The sequence below is a fragment of the Rattus norvegicus genome, chromosome 13, assembly GCF_036323735.1.
Source record: "Rattus norvegicus strain BN/NHsdMcwi chromosome 13, GRCr8, whole genome shotgun sequence".
Lineage (NCBI taxonomy): Eukaryota > Metazoa > Chordata > Mammalia > Rodentia > Muridae > Rattus > Rattus norvegicus.
In genome coordinates this window covers 35413657-35433179 of record NC_086031.1, presented here as the reverse complement: position 1 = coordinate 35433179, position 19523 = coordinate 35413657, and the positions used below count along the sequence as shown (strand labels likewise).

Sequence of the window (19523 nt, the reverse complement as noted above, 5' to 3'; positions counted from 1 at the left end):
ATATTCCCATATATATTTGGTTGGAGAGATGGCACAGTCTTTAAAGTGCTTGTGCACAAGCATTGAGGACCCAAGTCCTGTCCCACATGGGTAGGTGTGGTAGCACACACTTGGCAATCCCAGTGCTGGAAAGGTAGAGACAAGAGGATTGCTGGGACTTTGGGGCCAGACAGTGAAGTCAGTCAGCAAGCTCCAGGCTCAGTGGGAAATCTGGTATCAAAAACTAAAGTGGGTGCTGAGGAGATACTTCAGTGTGTAAAAAACACTTGCATCCCCAGCACCCATGTGAAAAGGCCAAGGGAGAAAGCATTACAAATTCCAGTGCAGAGCGCGGAAGAGCATATGGGAAGGGAGAAAGAAAGACCTGTGGCGGGGAGGGTAAAAAAAAAAAAAAAGACCTGTGGAGCTTGCTGGGCAGTTGGGTTAGCTAATCTGTGAGCTCTATCTTCAGTGAGAGGATGTCTAGGTTCAGAGAGGGTGTCTCAAGATGTAGAAAGTAAGCAAATATGGTCTTCATACACACACACACACACACACACACACACACACACACACACACACACACACACACAGTGTAACCAGAAAGAAACTTTCTGACCTCTTCAACTGAGCCTGAAAATTGGTTTTGGTTTTTGTTTGTTTGTTAATTTGTTTGTTTACTTGTTTTTGTATATCTCTGAGTGGTTTTCTGTAATTGTTTGCCATTCTAACCACAGCATATGCTTGGGAGTTGTAGGAAAACATACCCTAATTTGTCTTTGTAAACCATTCAGGTTTCTGAGTGTCCGATTTTATTAAGTAAAACCCATGTATAATTTGGAACATCAGTACTCATGTCAAAAGTGCCCAGAAGCTAGTGAACACTTCTGTAACTCCAGACTCAGGAGGCATCAGGTGCTGACTTCATCCTTCAGCATGATTACCCTGGTGACAGGAAGTCATTCTGAACTCCCACACTCCCTCATTTCTCACTGTTGCACAGACATAGAAAGGTCAGTCTTTCACTTCTCCTCAACAGATCTTTGTATTGTTCGTTGTGTGCATGTGCTTCCTGCGTGTCCAGATGCCAGACCCTTCACAATACTTCAGGCAATGCTCTTGTCCTACTGAACAGCTGGCTCATAAGAATTCAAGCTCAGATTCTGTCTGCTGAGGTAACTGTAAACAACAAGCCTACATAGTGAAGACACCACAGCCCCAGCCCCCTGCTTCCAGGTGAGAAAAGCTGAAGTCCCCTTCGTTATCCAAATCCCCATCAAGACTCAGCTAGAGACTGTATTCTGGCTTAGTTTCTCTCCACTCCCCATCCCGTACCTTACTTCACTAACCGGCGCCTCTTGGATCTCTTCTTTTTATTCATTCACTTTTGGCCTGGGGATTTAGATGTGTACATGGTTATGTGTATGTCCATGCATGTGTGTGTGCATTTCTGTGGGAACCAGAGGAAAACCTCCGATTTCCCGACATTCTCCACTTTTTTGAGAAAGAGTCTCTCTCTCTCTCTCTCTCTCTCTCTCTCTCTCTCTCTCTCTCTCTCTCTCTCTCTCATCTGGCAGTGAGCCTCAGGAGTCCATCCTGCCAGCATTAGGTTCCCTGTGTGCACCTTCATGCCTAGTTTTTCATTTGTTCATTTGCTTTTAATGTGGGAATTGAGGATCAAACTCAGGTCATCATGATGACAAGACAAGCACTCTACCCAGTGAGCTGATTCCTCAGCTATTTGCCTTTTTTTAATAAAGCATTTGCCAGCAAATTCTTACCTCTGGGTCTGGGTCTGTGGAATGTGACCTAAGACACACCTAAATTCTGAAAAGCAACCAAGCCAATAAACACTCTTACAAGCACTAATGTCTAGAAGGTACTAGCAAGGATTTCTTCAGTAAGACAAGACTCCTCTTTGCTTTTGATATCTTAGGAGAAATAATCTAGTAACTACTGACAATTGCCAGGGTCTTCTGAAGCCCTCTATGACTTGACCCCACACTATCTTCAGATGGTAGAATCCAGAAAAGAAGCACCATTTGGTATTTGTATCAGCCAGGAAAAGTAAGATTGAGATATCCCAGCAAGCAATTCCCAATCATTATCAACACAATATAGTGTTTGTTTCATCATTATACATGAGATGACTTTGAACCAACCCAGTTCTGCCCTTAACTGTTTGTAACACTAAAAAAGAATAATAATAATAATAATAATAATAATAATAATAACAACAACAACAACAGATTATGTGCTAGGAAAATGGCATCTAAGATAAAGGCAGCCTGTTAAGAATTCCTATTGAGGGTTGGGGATTTAGCTCAGCTGTAGAGCACTTGCCTAGCAAGCACAAGGCCCTGGGTTCAGTCCCCAGCTCCGAAAAAAAGAAAAAAAAAAGAATTCCTGTTGAATGACAATAATTTTCTTGGGGAAACACAATACAACACAACAGAGAGAGAGAGAGAGAGAGAGAGAGAGAGAGAGAGAGAGAGAGATCTACTTACCCTGTATAGGGATCCCATGACAGACCAAAGCACCAATACCACCACCGTTCAGCTTCCTGAAGCAATGCGTTTTATTGAGGTCACTTACAGGAGTATGTATAAAGGGTTTACTTACAAAAGTATGAATGAAGAGTTACCTTCAGAAGCAAAAGTAACTCACACATTGTGGTCTATATTGACAAGGCCTGCACCCTTAGCTGACAACTCACAAAACCTGGTACACACTGCACAGTTTGTCCTTTCCAAGTGACTCAGTAGGTCTAAAACTCCTTCAGGCAGATCAGTTGGTTTCTGCTTCTTCCAGGAAGCTGGTCTGGTCTTCTTTTCAGCCTGGCTCATCTGAGAGTCTTCATTGCAGCTTGGCTTGTCTGAGAATGACTCTCAACAGCCTTTCCTATTTCATGTTGGGTAAGGAGGAGCCTAGTGAACCTGGCCAGTTTCAGGGACTTCTAGGCACTCTTTCTGAGTTGCTTACTTTCTGTTGTGAAGAGTTTCTGGGCAGGACTAGGTGCTTCTATCCCAGAGGAAGCTGTTAAACACTGATTTCTCTTAGCCACAGGATGGCTGGCGTATGATATTTTAGGCCTGAGAATCTGTATCTCCTGGTACAAAAATAAATGCAGGGGACTATTGAGATAGTTCAATTAAAAATGTGTTTTCCTGAAAAGCATGAGGCCCTGAGTTTGGTATGAGAATTCATATGAAAGCCCTTGGCTATAAGCTCCTGTCCCTAGCACTAGGGTAGGGCACCAGAAACAAAAGGATCTTCAGAACTGAGTGGCCAGGCAGCCTAGCCACAATAGAAAGTACCAGATTTGGTGAGAAAGCCTGTCTCAGAAGATAAGGTGGATAGGAATGAAGGAAAACACTTGAACATCAACCTATGGCCTCCTCCTGTGCCTGCAGAAGTATGTGCACACATGTGTGCATGCAGACAGACACACATACACGTACATATATGCAAATAACAAAACAAGAAGATAGATACCGGCTTTGGAGATTGAGACATGGACAGAGAAACTCATTTTTATTGACAAGGTGGGATCTGCAAACATGCAAAAAAGAAACAAGTGTCTAAGTTTATGCATAAACAGGAAGCTGTCACTTCCAACCCCAACGAGCAGGAAAGGAGCGACACCACGACATTCTTCTCAAAGCAGTTTATTCAGGAACCCTTTTGTCTGCAAGCAGCAACAATGTCTCAATCCAACCCCGGAGCGCACTCCCTTATAACCTCCCTCAACCGCCTCAACCGTCCAGTCTGCGTAACCTCCGTTCATAGGTCCACGTCACATGGTCTGCTCTATCGTCATGGTGCGCCTGCGCAGCTCTCACGATGGGGCGTGGCTTACTTTCAGGTGCTAGTCTTAAGACTCAGCAGCAGTCCCAGGCGCCATCTTGGGATTGCCGCTACACCCGCTCCCCACAGGAAGCCTCTGAAGGTAGTTCTGTCTTGTATTTATTTCCTGGGGTGCATTTTATTTTCTTTTGCATTCTTCAAAAACATAATCCTGAAATTAATTAAAAAGTAGTACTTTTCAAAGTCACATGGCACCATGTAATATTCCAAGATATGTCATGATCAGATCAGCACAAAAGGAAAGTCGTGAACAAAATCTAATTTATCTTACCTAAAGGTTGGTTCAAATTCTAGAAGTCTCAGAATACTTTGCTCTACCAGGAAGTTGTTGCTTAACAAGAGCCCCCACATCCATCCTTTTCTCTTTTCTCCCTCTCTCTCTCCTCCCACTCTCCTCTGTCCTTTCTTCCCCCTCCTTCTTCCACAAAGGCTCTCTCAAATGTGCTATCAGATCTGTAAGTCACCAAGCAAGACAATTAAACACAGAACAGACACTCACCTGAAGACAGCCTCATTTCCTCTAGTAAAATAATTGATTTTCAATCTCTGGGGCCCTGTTGTCACCTAGGACAAACAGGTGAGATCTCCAACCCCAAAACCCTGCCCACTGGGTCCCTTAGCAATCCCAGCAGTCTTGAGTTCTTCCCTGTCACCTATGTGCTTCATCTTCCAGTCCACACATTTAACCATAATACAAGAGGTATTATGCAGCCATAAGGGACTACCAGATGAGACCTCTACCCCAATTCTCTGCCTGCTAGCTCCTCTGGGCTAAACCAGCAGGAGCAAGTTTTGCCCTTCCCCACTGCATACCTTCTTCCAATCCATACCACTACCTGCAATCCCAGAGGCCTGAAACTATCAGGGACCACCAGCTCTGCCTACATCCCTGGATTCTTACTGCCACCAGAAACAACCAGCTCTACATGCAACCTCAAAGGCCTGTTGACATCAGGGATTATGAGCTCTACCTGCAGACCTAGAGGCATGCTCTTATTAGGGACTACCAGTTCTGCCAACACTAGAGACAACCAGATGGCTAAAAGTCAGCATTCGAATACAATCAATGAAAGCAAAGACAATATTCTACCAGCAGCTATCCTACTACATCAAGCACTGAATATCATACAACACCTAAATGATAAGAAAATGGCCTTAAATTTAGTCTTATGAAGATGATAGAGGCCTTGGAAGAAGGAATAAATCCATTAAAGAAATAAAAGAAAATACAATAAAAAAAGGTAGTGCCCCTTAAAGGGGAAATTAATAAATATAAAGAAATACAGGAAAATACAATCAAACAGGTGAAGGAAATGAATACAACAGTTCAAGATCTGAAAAGTTAAATATAAGCAATAAAGAAAACACGAACTGAGACAATCCTGAAAATGGAAAACTTAGAAACGAGAACAAGAACTACATACCCAAGTGTCATGAATAGAAGAGATGGAAGAGAGAATCTCAGGTGTAGAAGATACAATAAAAAAAAATTGATGCATCAGTCAAAGAAAATTTTAAAGCTAAAAAGTTTCAAACACAAAACATCTAAGATATTTGGGATGCTATGAAAAGATCAAACCTAAGAATAATTGGAACAGTAAGAGAAGACCCCCAACTCAAAAGTCAAGTAAATAACCTCAATAAAATCATAGAAGAAAATTTCCCTAACCTAAAGAAAGATGCCTATAAATATACAAAAAGTGGGGGCTGGAGAGATGGCTCAGCGGTTAAGAGCACCCGACTGCTCTTCCAGAGGTTATGAGTTCAATTCTCAGCAACCACATGGTGGCTCACAACCATCTGTAAAGAGATCCGATGCCTTCTTCTGGTGTGTCTGAAGACAGCTACTGTGTACTTATATATAATAAATAAATAAATAAATCTTAAAAAATATATATACAAAAAGCTTACAGAACACCAAATAAAGTAGACAAAAAAAAATCCTCCCACCACATAGAAGTCAAAATATTTAATGTACAGAACTAAAAAAGAATATTAAAAGCTGCAAGGAATAGCAGTCAAGTAACATATGAAGGCAGATCTATTAGAATTACACCAGACTTCTTAACAGAGACTTTGAAAATCAGAAGGGCCTGGGAACATGTCTTACAATCTCTAAGAGATCACAGACGCCATCCCAGACTACTACAGCCAGTAAGCCTTTCAATAGAGAAATTCCAAGACAAAACCAAATTTAAACACTCTCTGTTCACAAATACAGCCCTACATAGTATATACAAAATGGCAAACTCCAATACCAGGAGGTTAACTACCCCCAAGAAAACACAAGAAATGAATAAGTCCATACCAACAAAACCAAAAGAAGAGAAACAGACACATACAGTATCACCGCCCACATCAAATTAACAGAAATTAACTATATTGGTCATTAATATATCTCAACAACAATGTACTCAATTCCCCAATAAAAAGACACAGGTTACAAAAGTGGATATGAAAACCGAATCCATCATTCTGCTACATACAAGAAAAATACCTCAGCAACAAAGATACACATTACCTCAGAATAAAGGGAAGCAAAAAGGTTTCCTAAGTGATGGATTCAAGAAACAAGCTGGAGTAGTCATTCTAATATCTAATAAAATAGCTTTTCAACTAAAAATAATCAAAAGATATGCAGAAGAGCACTTCATACTCAAAGGAAAAATCCACCAAGAAGACATCTCAGTTCTCTACATCTATGCCACAAATGCAAAAATGTCCACATTTGTAAAATAAACATTACTAAAGGTTAAATCACACATTGAACCCCACACATTAATAGTGGAATACTTCAACAAGCAACTCTCACCAATGGACAGGTGATTGAGAAAGAAATTAATCAGAGAAATAATGAAACAAACAGAGGTTATGAATCAAATAGACCTATCAGATATCTAAACAACATTTCGCCCAAACACAAAAGACTACAACTTCTCAGCACCTCATGGAACTTCCTACAAAAATGATCATATAGTTAGTCACAAAGATACAATAGTTAGTCAACAGATACAATAAAACTGAAATAATGAAATAATTTCTTGTATTCTGTCAACCCACCATGGATTAAATCTGGACTTCAGCAACAACAGAAACATCAGGAAGCCTACAAACTCATGGAAACTGAATAACTCTCTATGCAGTGATCACTGGATAAGGGAAGCTATAAAGAAAGAAATTAAAGACTTTCCAGAATTCATTGAAAATGAAGGTATAACATACCTGTCTTAGTTTGGGTTTTATTGCTGTGAATAGATACCATGATCAAGGCAACTCTTATAAGGACAACATTTAATTGGGGCTGGCTTACAGGTTCAGAGGTTCAGTGCGTTATCTTCAAGGCATGAGAAGCTGAGAGTTCTACTGAAGGGTGATAGCAGAATACTCACTCCAGGCAGCAAGGTTGAGGGTTTTTAAGCCCATCCCCATAGTGACACACCTACTCCAACAAAGCCACACCTCTGAATAATGCAATTCCCTGGGCTGAGCAGATACAAACCATCACAATACCCAAACTTTTGGGACACTATGAAAGCAGTGCTAAGATGAAAATTCATAGCACCAGGTGCAGACCTCCATTATCCTGCCACCTCTCCTCCCACCTTCATCAGACCTGCTGATATAGCCCAAGGTTACCTATCAGAGGATAGCCACCCCAGGTTAGAGTCCCTCAGAATACCTACAACAAAAAGGAACATCCAGGGACTAAAGCCATCCAGACGGTTAAAGGCCCTCGAAAGAAAATAATTAACAAAATCCAGGGAAATATGGTACCTTCAGAGCACAGCTATGCTACTACAGCAAGCCCTGGATATCCTAACATAACCAAAGCATGGGAAATGACCTTAAATCCAATCTTATAAAGATGATAGAGGCCTTTAAAGAGGAGATGAATAAATCCCTTAAAGAAATAAACAGTTGAAGGAAATAAAACCTGAAAATGAAAATAGAAGCAATTAAACACACACGCGCGCACACACACACACACACACACACACACACACACACACTCAAACTGAGGAAATCCTGAAGAATGAAATTCTAAGGAAGAGAAAAGAAGCAGCAGATGCAAGCATCATCAACAGAATACAAGAGATGTAAGAGAGAATCTTAGATGTAGAAGATACAATAAAACAAAGTGATATGTCATTCAAAGAAAATGTTTAGTCTAAAAAATTCCTGGCACAAAATATCCAGGAAATCTGGATATCATGAAAAGACCTAACCCAAGAATAACAGGAAGAGAAGGTGAAAAGTCCCAGCTCCAGGGACCAGAAAATATTTTCAATAAAATCATAGAAGACAACCTAAAGAGATGCCTATAAGCAGACTGGACAAACAAAGAAAATCCACCACATAAAAATCAAAGCACAAAATCTACAGAACAAAGAAAGAATATTCAAAGTGGCAAGGGGAAAAGGCCAGGTAACATACAAAGGCAAACCTAGCAAAATTACACCCAACTTCTCAGCAGAAACTCTAGAAGCTAGAAGAACCTGGAAAGATATCTTGCAACTTCTAAGAAACTACATATGCTAACCTAGACTATTATATCCAACAAAAGTCTAAATCACCATAGATAGAGAAAACATGATATTTTGAGACAAATTCAAATTTAAACAATATTTGTCCACAAATCCATCCCGACAGGAAACACTAGAAGAAAAACTCCAGCCCAAAGAGAATAACTACATCTAAGAAAACACAGGAAATAAGTAATTCCATACCAGCAAAAACAAGGGAAACATCTGTCAACATCAGTAGACTCAATTCCCCAATATAAAGACACAGGTTAACAGAATGGATGCAAACACAAGACTCATCATTATTATATATTGCTGTATATAAGAACCATATCTCGGCAATAAACATAAACATTACCCCAGAGTAAAAGGCGGGAAAAAATGTTTTCCAAACAAAATGATTCCAGAATCAAGGTGAAGTAGTCATTCTAATATCTAATAAAATAAAATTTCAACCAAAATTATTCAAAAGAGACAGAGAAGAACACTTTATACCCATGAAAGGACCAAAAAAAAAAAATCAACCAAGATGCTATCTCAATTCTGAAAAATCTATGCCCCAATGCCCCAAACAAGGGCACAGACATTTTGGGGAAAATAGTTAAAACTTAAATAACACATCAAATCGCACACATTAATAGTGGGAGACTTCAACACCCAACTCACCCAACTGACAGATCATCCAGACAAAAACTAAACAGAGGAAATAATAAAACTACAGACATTATGAATCAGATGAATCTAACAGACATCTACAGAATATTATACCCAAACACAAAAGAATATACCTTCTTCTCAGCAAGCACCTCATGGATCTTTCTCCAAAATTGACCATACAGTTGGTCACAAAGCAAGCTTCAATATGTTCAGTTAGTTTCAAGAAAACTGAGATTAACACTTTATAACTTATCAGCCCACCATGGATTAAAGATGGAATTCAGCAACAACAGAAATACTAGAAAGCCTACCCACTCGTGGAACTGAGCAAGTCTCTACTCAATAATCACTGAGTCAATGAAGAAATTAAAGACTTTCTGGAATTCAATGAAAGGGAAGACATAACATCCCCAAATTTATGGCATACAATGAAAGTAGAGTTCATAGCACTGAGTGTCTCCAGAAAGATACCAGAAATTTAAAACAACTTTTGAAAATTCTAAAAGAAGAGGAAGGAAAAGAGGAAACAGAAGGAGAAGGGGGAGCAAGAGAAGAAGAGGCGATGGCAGTAGCAGCAGCAGCAAACACACCAAACAGAGTAGAAGCAATAATAATAATAATAATAATAATAATAATAATAATAATAATAAAGAATGCTGAAATCAATCAATTAAAAACAAAGAAAATAATAGAATCAATGAAACCAAAAGCTGGTTCTTGGAGAAAATCAACAAAATAGACAAACCCTTGACCAATCTAACCAGAAGGTATAGACACAGTATCCAGATAAACAAAGTCAGAAATGAAAAGAGAGACATAATAACTATGAGAAAATTCAAAGAACCATTAGGTCTTACTTCAAAAGCCTGTACTCCATAAAATTGGAAATTCTTATTGAAATGGATGGTTTTCTAAATAGAACCACTTACCAAAGTTAAATCAAGACCAGATAAACTATTTAAACACACTCATAACATTTAAAGAAATAGAAGCGGTCATTAAAAGTCTCCCAACCAAAACAGACTGTCTTAGTCAGGGTTCCTATTTCTGCACAAACATCAGGACCAAGAAGCAAGTTGGGGAGGAAAGGGTTTATTCAGCTTACACTTCCACATTGCTGTTCATCACCAAAGGAAGTCAGGACTGGAACTCACACAGGGCAAGAAGCAGGAGCTGATGCAGAGGTCATGGAGGAATGTTACTTACTGGCTTGCTTCCCCTGGCTTGCTCAGCTTGCTTTCTTATAGACTACTAGCCCAGGGATGGCACCACCCTCAATGGGTCCTCTCACCCTTGATCACTACTTGAGAAAATGCCTTACAGCTGGATCTCAAGGAGGCATTTCCTCAAGGGAGACTATTTTCACTGTGATAACTCTAGCTTGTGTCAAGTTGACACACAAAACTAGCCAGTACACAGACCAAGGCTAGATGATTTTAGTGCAGAATTCAGAAGAAGAGATAATACCAATACTCTTCAAACTATTTCACAAAATGAAAACAGAAGTAACGCTGCCAAACTCATTCTATGAAGCCACTATTAGTCTGATACATAAACCACACAAAGACTCAACAAAGAAAGAGAATTTCAGACCAAATTCTCTTATGAACATTGATGCAAAAATACTCAATAAAACACTCATATCAATACATCAAAATATATCAAAAACATCCACCATGATCAAGCAGGTTTCATTCCAGGGATGCAGGGATTGTTCAATATACAAAAGCCCATCAATGAAATCCACCATATAAACAAACTGAAAGAAAATACTTACTTGACATCTTTAGATACAAAAAAACCTTTGACAAAATCCAACACCCTTCATGTTAAAAATCTTAGAGACATCGGAGATACAAAACACATACCTAAACATAATAAAATACACAGCCAGTCAATAGCCAACATCAAATTAAATGGAGATAACCTTAACACAATCCTACTAAAATCAGGGGCAAGGCTGCCCACTCTTTTCCAATCTATTGAGTATGCTACTTGAAGTTCTAGATAAAGCAATAGACAACCAAAGGATATCAAGGAGATATGCACTGGAAAGGAAGGAGTCAAAATATCACTATTTGCAGATGATATGATAATATACAGAAATGGCCCCAAAAATTCTAACAGAGAACGCCTACAACTGACAAACACCAGCAGCAAAGAGGCTAGATGCAAAATTAACTCAAAAAATAATAATAATAAGCAGTAGCTCTCCTTTATACAAAGGACAAATGGGCCAAGAAAGACATTAGGAAAACAGTACCCTTTGCAATAGCCATGGATAATATAAAATATCTTGGTGTACTTTAACCAAGCAAGTGAAATACCTATATGACAAGAACTTCAAGTCACTGAAGAAAGAAACTGAGGAAGATATCAGAAGATGGAAAGCTCAGCCATGCTCATGGATGAGTAGGATTAACATAGTGAAATGGCCATGTTACCAAAAGCAATGTACGGATTCAATGCAAGTCGCATCAAAATTTCAAAACAATTCTTTACCAATCTTGAAGGAGTACTTCTCAACTTCATATGGAAAAACGAAAACCCCAGGATAACTAAAATAATACTGAACAATAAAGGAATTTCTGGAGGTATCACTATTGCTGACATCAAGCTATACTACAGAGCGATAGTAATAAAAACTGGATGGTATTGGTACAGAGACAGACACACTGATCAGTGGAATCAAACTGAATACCCTGAAATAAATCCATACAACTATCAAGACTTGATTTTTGACAAAGAAGACAAAACCATGAAATGGAGGAAAAAAATAAAGCAAGCATCTTCAAATATTGGTTCCGGTTCAATTAGATATCCGCATGTAGAAGAATGCAAATAGATCTATAACTATTACCCTATACAAAACTCAACTTCAAATGAATCAAACACCTCAACACAAAACTGAATACACTAAATCTAATAGAGCAGAAATTGGGGGATAACCTTGAACTCATTTGTACAGAAGACAACTTCCTGAACAGAACACCAATAACTCTAAGGCACTAAGATCATCACTAATAAATGGGACCTCATGAATCTGAAAAGCTCCTGTAAGGCAAAGAACCCTGTCAATGGGCCAAAATGGCAACCTACAAATTGGGAAAGGATCTTCATACATACATGTCAGAGGGCTAATATTCAAAATGTATACAGAACTCAAGAAGTTAGACTCTAACAACCCAAATAACCCAAATAAAAATGGGGTGCAGAGCTTACAGAGAATTCTCAACTGAGACGGCCTAGAAGCACTTAAAGAAATGTTCAGAGTCCTTAGTCGTCAGGGAAATACAAATCAAAATGACTCTGAGATTCCACCTTACACCCATCAGAATGGCTCAGATCAAAAACTCAAGTGACAGCACATGCTGGTGAGGATGTGGAGTAAAGGGAATACTCCCCCATTGCTGCTGGGAGTGCCAACTTGTACAACCACTTGGGAAATCAATTTAGCGGTTTCTCAGAAAACTAGAAATAGTTCTACCTTAAAACCTAGCGAAACTAGAAAATATCATCCTGAGTGAGGTAGCCCAATCACACACACACACACAAAAAAAGTATGCACTCATAAGTGGATATTAGCCCAAAAGCTCAAATTATCCAGAATACAATCCACAGACCACTTAAAGCTCAAGAAGAAGGATGACCAAAGTGCAGATGCTTCAGTTTTTCTTAGAAGGGGAAACAAAAATATTCACAAGAGGAGATGTGGGGACAAAGTTTGGAGCAGAGACTGAAGGAATGGCCATTCAGAGCCTGCTCTACCTGGAGATCCAGCCCATATACATACAGCCACCAAACCCAGACAATATTGCTGATGCCAAGAAGTACATGCTCACAGGAACCTGATATAGCTGTCTCCTGAGAGGCTCTGCCAGAGCATGACAAATACAGAGGCAGATGCTTGCAGCCAACCATTGAACTGAGAATGGGATCCCTACTGGAGGAGTTAGAGAAAGGTTTGAAGGAGTTGAAGGGACTTGCAACCTCGTGAGAAAAACAATACTAACCAACCAGAGCTCCCAGGGACTAAACCACCATCCAAAGAATACACATGGACAGACCCAGGGCTCCATCTGCATATGTAGCAGAGGATGGCCTTGTTGGGCACCAAAGGGAGGAGAAGCCCTTGGTCCTGCCAATGCTGCACGACCCCCAGGGTAGGGAAATGTCAGGGCAGGGAGGGAGGGGTGGTGGTTGGGTGGGGGAGAAGGGCTAATGTGAAATATACATTAAAAACTATCCAACTAGCTATACCACTCCTGAGCATATAGCCAAAAGATGCTCCATGACACCACAAGGACACATACTCCATTATGTTCATATCAGGCCCTGCACCTCATCTAGGCAGCACAGTGGAGCTAGCCCATGGTGGCAAAGAAGTAGGTGTGCTACCCCTAAGGGCACGAGAGCAAGAGCAGTGCTGTAGAGCTAACCCTAGTGGTGTGAGAAACCAACTGGCCTACCACCCAGACCCTGATCTAGAACTTGGAGTTCTATGAACTGCTGAAGTGTGGGAAAGGGCCACCCCTGCTACAGATCCAAAACTGCAGAATCTCCAGGACAATGAACAACACAGGATATTTAAGATGAATCCCTGTGAGATCCAGTATTGACAGTGTAGCAGAAGCCAGAGACCTTGAAACAGACCAATGACTCACTGCAATGAACAATTGCAAAGAGAGATGTGTGGACAAAAGGGTAGACTGTGGGACACTGGGATACACTACAGCTTCCACAACAGATTGTTTTCTGTCTTATTTGGGGGGTAGGTGGCAAGGGTGAGGGAAAATATGAAAAGATGGGGTGATTAGTGGGATTAAGGTACATGATGTGAAATTCACAAAAAAATCAATAAAAGTTTTATTTTGTTCTAAAAAGAACTTGATTTTCTTCACAAGGAAGTTGCGCTAAACAGTCTTAGAACAGTTGTGTCCTTGGCAATGCCAGGACAGTGAGAGACTCCCAATAGACCCATGACGCTGGTTTAACCATACAAAAGGAGACAGGGAAAGATTTCATGTTTTAATTTATTTCCATGATTATGATTCATCTGTTTGCTCCTAGGTACTCAGTGCTTCTGAATGCATTACAATAAATATCTACACCTCTAAGTTCTGCATTTCTTACGTTGTAACCCAGAAGGACAAACTTAAGTGTTCTCTATAACTGTGAAGTTTGCTCAATCAGACACAAAAATGAGACTAAGACCAACAGACCAGACACCTTGGCTTACACTTTCTATTGAAAAGAGAATGCACATTTAATTTGAACACAAAGCCAGAAGGTCCCGCTTTTATTTATAATCCACTTGAAAGAGACTGTTTCTATGGCAGTGAGAAGTAAGAGGTTTGTTTTTCTTTTTTTTTCCCTCAAAGAAGCTATTGAATTGACAAACATCCGATCACCCCATTAAGAGTCCTTTCTTTGATGATATGCAAGAACTGATGAATTGGGACATATTTATGCCTTAATGTTTATGCTACAACTTTTCAGAAGATACATGGAGAGGCCTTTGCTTTCTTCTCTAACTGGGTTTCTTCCTAGGTCCTGTGTCTAGATTTGCAGATACTCATTCAGAAGGAAGGGGACAATAGTTAATTATTTCTATTAGACAGAAACAGTGGGTGCATGTAAGGGAGGAAGAGACAGAAATCTACCACTGAAGCTTCTAAAGGACATAATTTAAGGGAGTTCAGAGAACTGTTGACATGCTGATAAGACAAAGAGTTACATGATTGATTGTTATTCCTGTGATCAAAAGAAAAAACATTCTATCTGTCTTTTCATTGCTAGTGAATGCAGTCATAGATTCAACATCCTTTGAGTCTGGAAATGTCAATATCAGACTCTGAGATGTGAGGACCTCTCTATTTCCACAGACATGGAGTAATAGTTACTGTCCTAATCATCTTTAACTGTTGACTACATCCAGAGTACCTGAGAAAGGAGTTAGATTTAGAGGATTGCTCAGATCAGATTGGCCTGTTTGTCAGAGGGAGAGGGGAATGTATTTGATCATTAATTGATACAAAGGGGCCCCGCCCAACATGAGTGGCATCATTCTCTGGGCAAGTTGTCCTGAACTATAGAAGAGGGCCTGAGAATAAACCAGAAAACTGTGCTCCTCCATGGTTTTTGCTTGACTTCTCCCAGTGATGGAATAAGACTTGGAAATCTAAGCTAAATAGCTTCTTCCCCTAGGTTGCTTTTGGTCAGGGTGTTTATCACAGAAATGGGATGAACACCCATCAAGGGCCCTCTGGACATACATTAGCGAGTGAAGTGCTTGCCTTACAGGCACAAAGACCACGTGAGTTCAAATCCCAGAGTTTAAAAAAAACAGAAAACGAAACAAGGAGCAGCCAAAAGTACACTTGTAATCCATGTCCTGGGAAGCTGAGACAGGAGAATCTCTGGAGCTCACTATCAGCCAACCTAGCCTAATTGGGAAGTTCAGAACAGAAAAATCCTCTGCTGCAAAATAGAAGGTAGACACTGTCTAAAGTACAATACAGGAAGCTGCTCTCTGGCTGCTCACATGCACGCACACACACAAACACATATACATACACAAACACATGTGCACACATACACAACAACACACATGCACACACATGCACACACATGCACACACATGCACACATGCACACACATACCCATACACACAGAGTCCTACTGATTAAGGAATATTATGGGGGTGGGGGAAAGCTGGGCTCTCAGAAGTTCAGATATTCCTGAGAGCTCAGGAGAAACCTTCTTTTCTGCTCACATACCTAACCCAAGAAGAACACGTCAGGTGCCCTCTGGGCACAGGAAGCTAGGAGCAATGAGGAGCAGGACCCTTCCAGTTTCTGACTGCACCCAGAGCTGAAAGTCAGTCACCAGGAGCTCTGACACTTTGGAGAGCAGAGCTAAGACCAACTATTCTGCTCCAACCAACATGCCTGGAGGCCTCATGACACACAAACCCAGGAGCAGTCTGGGAAAAAACCTTTCCTGTTTCTGCCTGCAGTCAGAGCTGAACTGGTCCCACAGCTATCTGTATCCAGTCCAGCTGAAAGAAAACAGGTGTACAGGAGTGCTGAGACACAGGCTTACAGGAGGACCAAGCCACTGTAAGAGACAGCAAGACAAGCTAACAACAGAGACAACCTGATTGCAAGAGTCAAGTGCAGGAACTTAAGTAACAGAAACAAAGACTACTTGGCATCATCAGAGCCCAGTTCTCCCACCAAAGCAAATACTGAATATCCAAACACACCAGAAAAATAAAATTTGGATTTAAAATCACATCTCATGATGATGATAGAGGACTTTAAGAAGGACATAAATAACTCCCTTAAAGAAATACAGGACAACACAGGTAAACATGTACAAGCCCTTAAAGAGGAAACACAAAAATCCCTTAAAGAAATACAGGAAAACACAACCAAACAGGTGAAGGAATTGAACAAAACCATCCAGGATCTGAAAATGGAAATAGAAACAATAAAGAAAGCACAAAGGGAGACAACCCTGGAGATAGAAAACCTAGGGAGGAGATCAGGAGTTATAGACGCAAACATCAGCAACAGAATACAAGAGATAGAAGAGATAATCTCAGGGGTTTCTACCATGGAAAGCATTGACACAACCACCAAAGAAAATGTAAAACACAAAAAGCTTCTAACCGAAAACATACAGGAACTCCAGGACAAAATGAGAAGATCAAACCTAAGGATAATAGATATAGAAGAGAGTGAAGACTCCCAATTTAAAGGGCCAATAAATATCTTCAACAAAATTATAGAAGAAAACTTCCCAAATCTAAAGAAAAAGACGTCCATAATCATACAAGAAGCCTACAGAACTCCAAATAGATTGGACAAGAAAAGAAATTCCTCCTGTCACATAATAGTCAAATCACCAAAGGTATAAAACAAAGAAAGAATATTAAAAGCAGTAAGGGAAAAAGGTCAAGTAACATATAAAGGCAGACTTATCGAAACTACACCAGACTTCTCACCAGAAAGTCAGAAGATCTTGAGCAAAAGTCATACAAACCCTTAGAGAACGCAAATGCCAGCCCAGGCTACTATATTCAGCAAAACTCAATTAACATAGATGGAGAAACCAAGATATTCCATGACAAAACCAAATTTACACAATATCTTTCCACAAATTCAGTCCTACAAAGGGTAATAGATAGAAAATTCCAACATGAGGAGGGAAACTACACCCTACAAAAAGCAAGAAAGTAATCTTCTTGCAACAAACCCAAAAGAAGAGGACACACAAAGATAATTCCACCTCCAACAACAAAAACAACAGGAAACAACAATCACTATTCCTTAATGTCTCTTAACATCAATGGACTCAATTCACCAATGAAAAGACATAGACTAACAGACTGAATACATAAATAGTACCCAGCATTTTGCTGCATACAAGAAACACAATCTCAGTGACAAAGATAAACACTGCCTGAGAGTAAAGGACTGGAAAACAATTTGACAAGCAAATGGTCCCAAGAAAAATGCTGGAGTAGCCAGTCTAATATCAAATAAAATCAACTTTCAACCAAAAGGTATCAAAAAAGATAAGGAAGGATACTTCATATTCATCTAAGGAAAAATCCACCAAGATGAACTCTCAATCCTGAATATCTATGCTCCAAATGCAAGGGTACCTACATTCTTAAAACAAACCTTATTAAAGCTCAAAGCACACACTGCATCTCATACAATGATAGTACGAGATTTCAACACCCCCACCCTCATAAATGGTCAGATCATGGAAACAGAAATAAACAATGACATAGAGAAAATTACAGAAGTTATAAAATAAATGGATTTAACAGATATTTATACAACATTTCATCCTAAAACAAAAGAATATATCTTCTTCTCAGCACCTCACGGTACCTTCTCCAAAACTGACCATATAATCAGTCACAAAACAGGCCTCAAGAGATTCAAGAAGATTGAAATAATCCAATGCTTCCTATCAGATCACCACAGACTAAGGCTGGTCTTCAATAACAAAAAAAGTGACAGAAAGCCCACATACACAAGGAAGTTGAACAATGCTCTACTCAATGATAACTTGCTCAAGGAAGAAATAAAGAAATTAAAGACTTTTTATAATTTAATGACAATGAAGGCACAACATACCCAAACTTATGGGACACAATAAAAGCAGTGCTACAAGGAAAATTCACAGCTCTGAGTGCCTGCAAAAAGAAACTGGAAAGAGCATACGTTAGCAACTTGACAACACACCTATAAGCCCTAGAACAAAAATATGCAAACAAACCCAAGAGGAGTAGAAGGCAGGAAATAATCAAATTCAGGGCTGAAATTGACCAACTAGAAACAAAAAGAACTATACAAAGAATCAACAAAACCAGGAGCTGGTTCTTTGAGAAAATCAACAAGATAGATAGACCTTTAGCCAGACTAACCAGAGGGCACAGAGAGTGTATCCAAATTAACAAAATACGAAAGGAAAGGAGAGACATAACAACAGAAACTAAAAGAAATTCAAAAAGATCATCAGATACTATAGGCCTTCCAAAAGACTATATTCAACAAAACTGGAAAATCTGGAAGGAATGGACAATTTTCTATACAAATACCAGGTACCAAAGTTAAATCAGGACCAGATAAACCATCTAAATAGTTCTGTAACTCCTAAAGAAATAGAGGCAGTTATCAAAAGTCTCCCAACCAAAAGAAGCCCAGGACCAGATGGGTTTAGTGCAGAATCTATCAGAACTGCATAGAAGACCTCACACCACTACTGTCCAAACTATTCCACAAAATCAAAACAGAAGGAACACTACCCAATTCCTTCTATGAAGCCACAATTACAATTATACATAAACCACACGAAGAGCCAAAAAAGAAAGAGAATTTCAGACCCAATTTCTCTTCTGAATATTGATGCAAAAATACTCAATAAAATTCTTGCAAAGCAAATCCAAGACACATCAAAACGATCATCCATCATGATCAAGGAGGCTTTCAGCCCAAGAATGCAGGGATGGTTCAATATATGGAAATCTACAATGTAATCCACTATGTAAAGAAACTCAAAGAAAAAAAACACATGATCATCTCATTAGATGCTGAGAAAGCATTTGGCAAAATTCAACACCCCTTCATGATACAAGTCTTGGAAAGATGAGGAATTCAAGGCCCATACATAAACATAGTAAAAGAAATATACAGCAAACCAGTAGCCAACATCAAACGAAATGGAGACAAACTTGAATCAATCCCACTAAAACCAGGGATTAGACAATGTTGCCCACTCTCTTCCTACCTATTAAATATAGTCCTTGAAGTCTGAGCCAGAGCAATCAGACAACAAAAAGAGGTCAAAGGGATACAGATTAGAAAGGAAGAAGTCAAAATATCACTATTTGCAGATGATATGATAGTATACTTAAGTGACCCCAAACATTCCACTAGAGAACTATTGGGCCTAATAAAGAACTTCATCAAAGTG

At 39.6% G+C, this 19523-nt stretch overlaps 1 long non-coding RNA gene across 2 annotated transcripts in view; it reads left to right on the top strand.

Annotated features, from left to right (window-relative positions):
• The first annotated feature begins 3803 nt into the window (after positions 1-3803).
• LOC120096234 (uncharacterized) overlaps positions 3804-19523 on the top strand; it is a 70409-nt gene continuing 54689 nt past the window's right edge. The window contains exon 1 of one of the 2 annotated variants that reach the window (XR_005492415.2): positions 3804-3928. This is a non-coding gene — a long non-coding RNA (uncharacterized LOC120096234). The remainder of the gene's footprint in view (positions 3929-19523) is intronic. The other variant, XR_005492416.2, reaches the window with a different exon arrangement.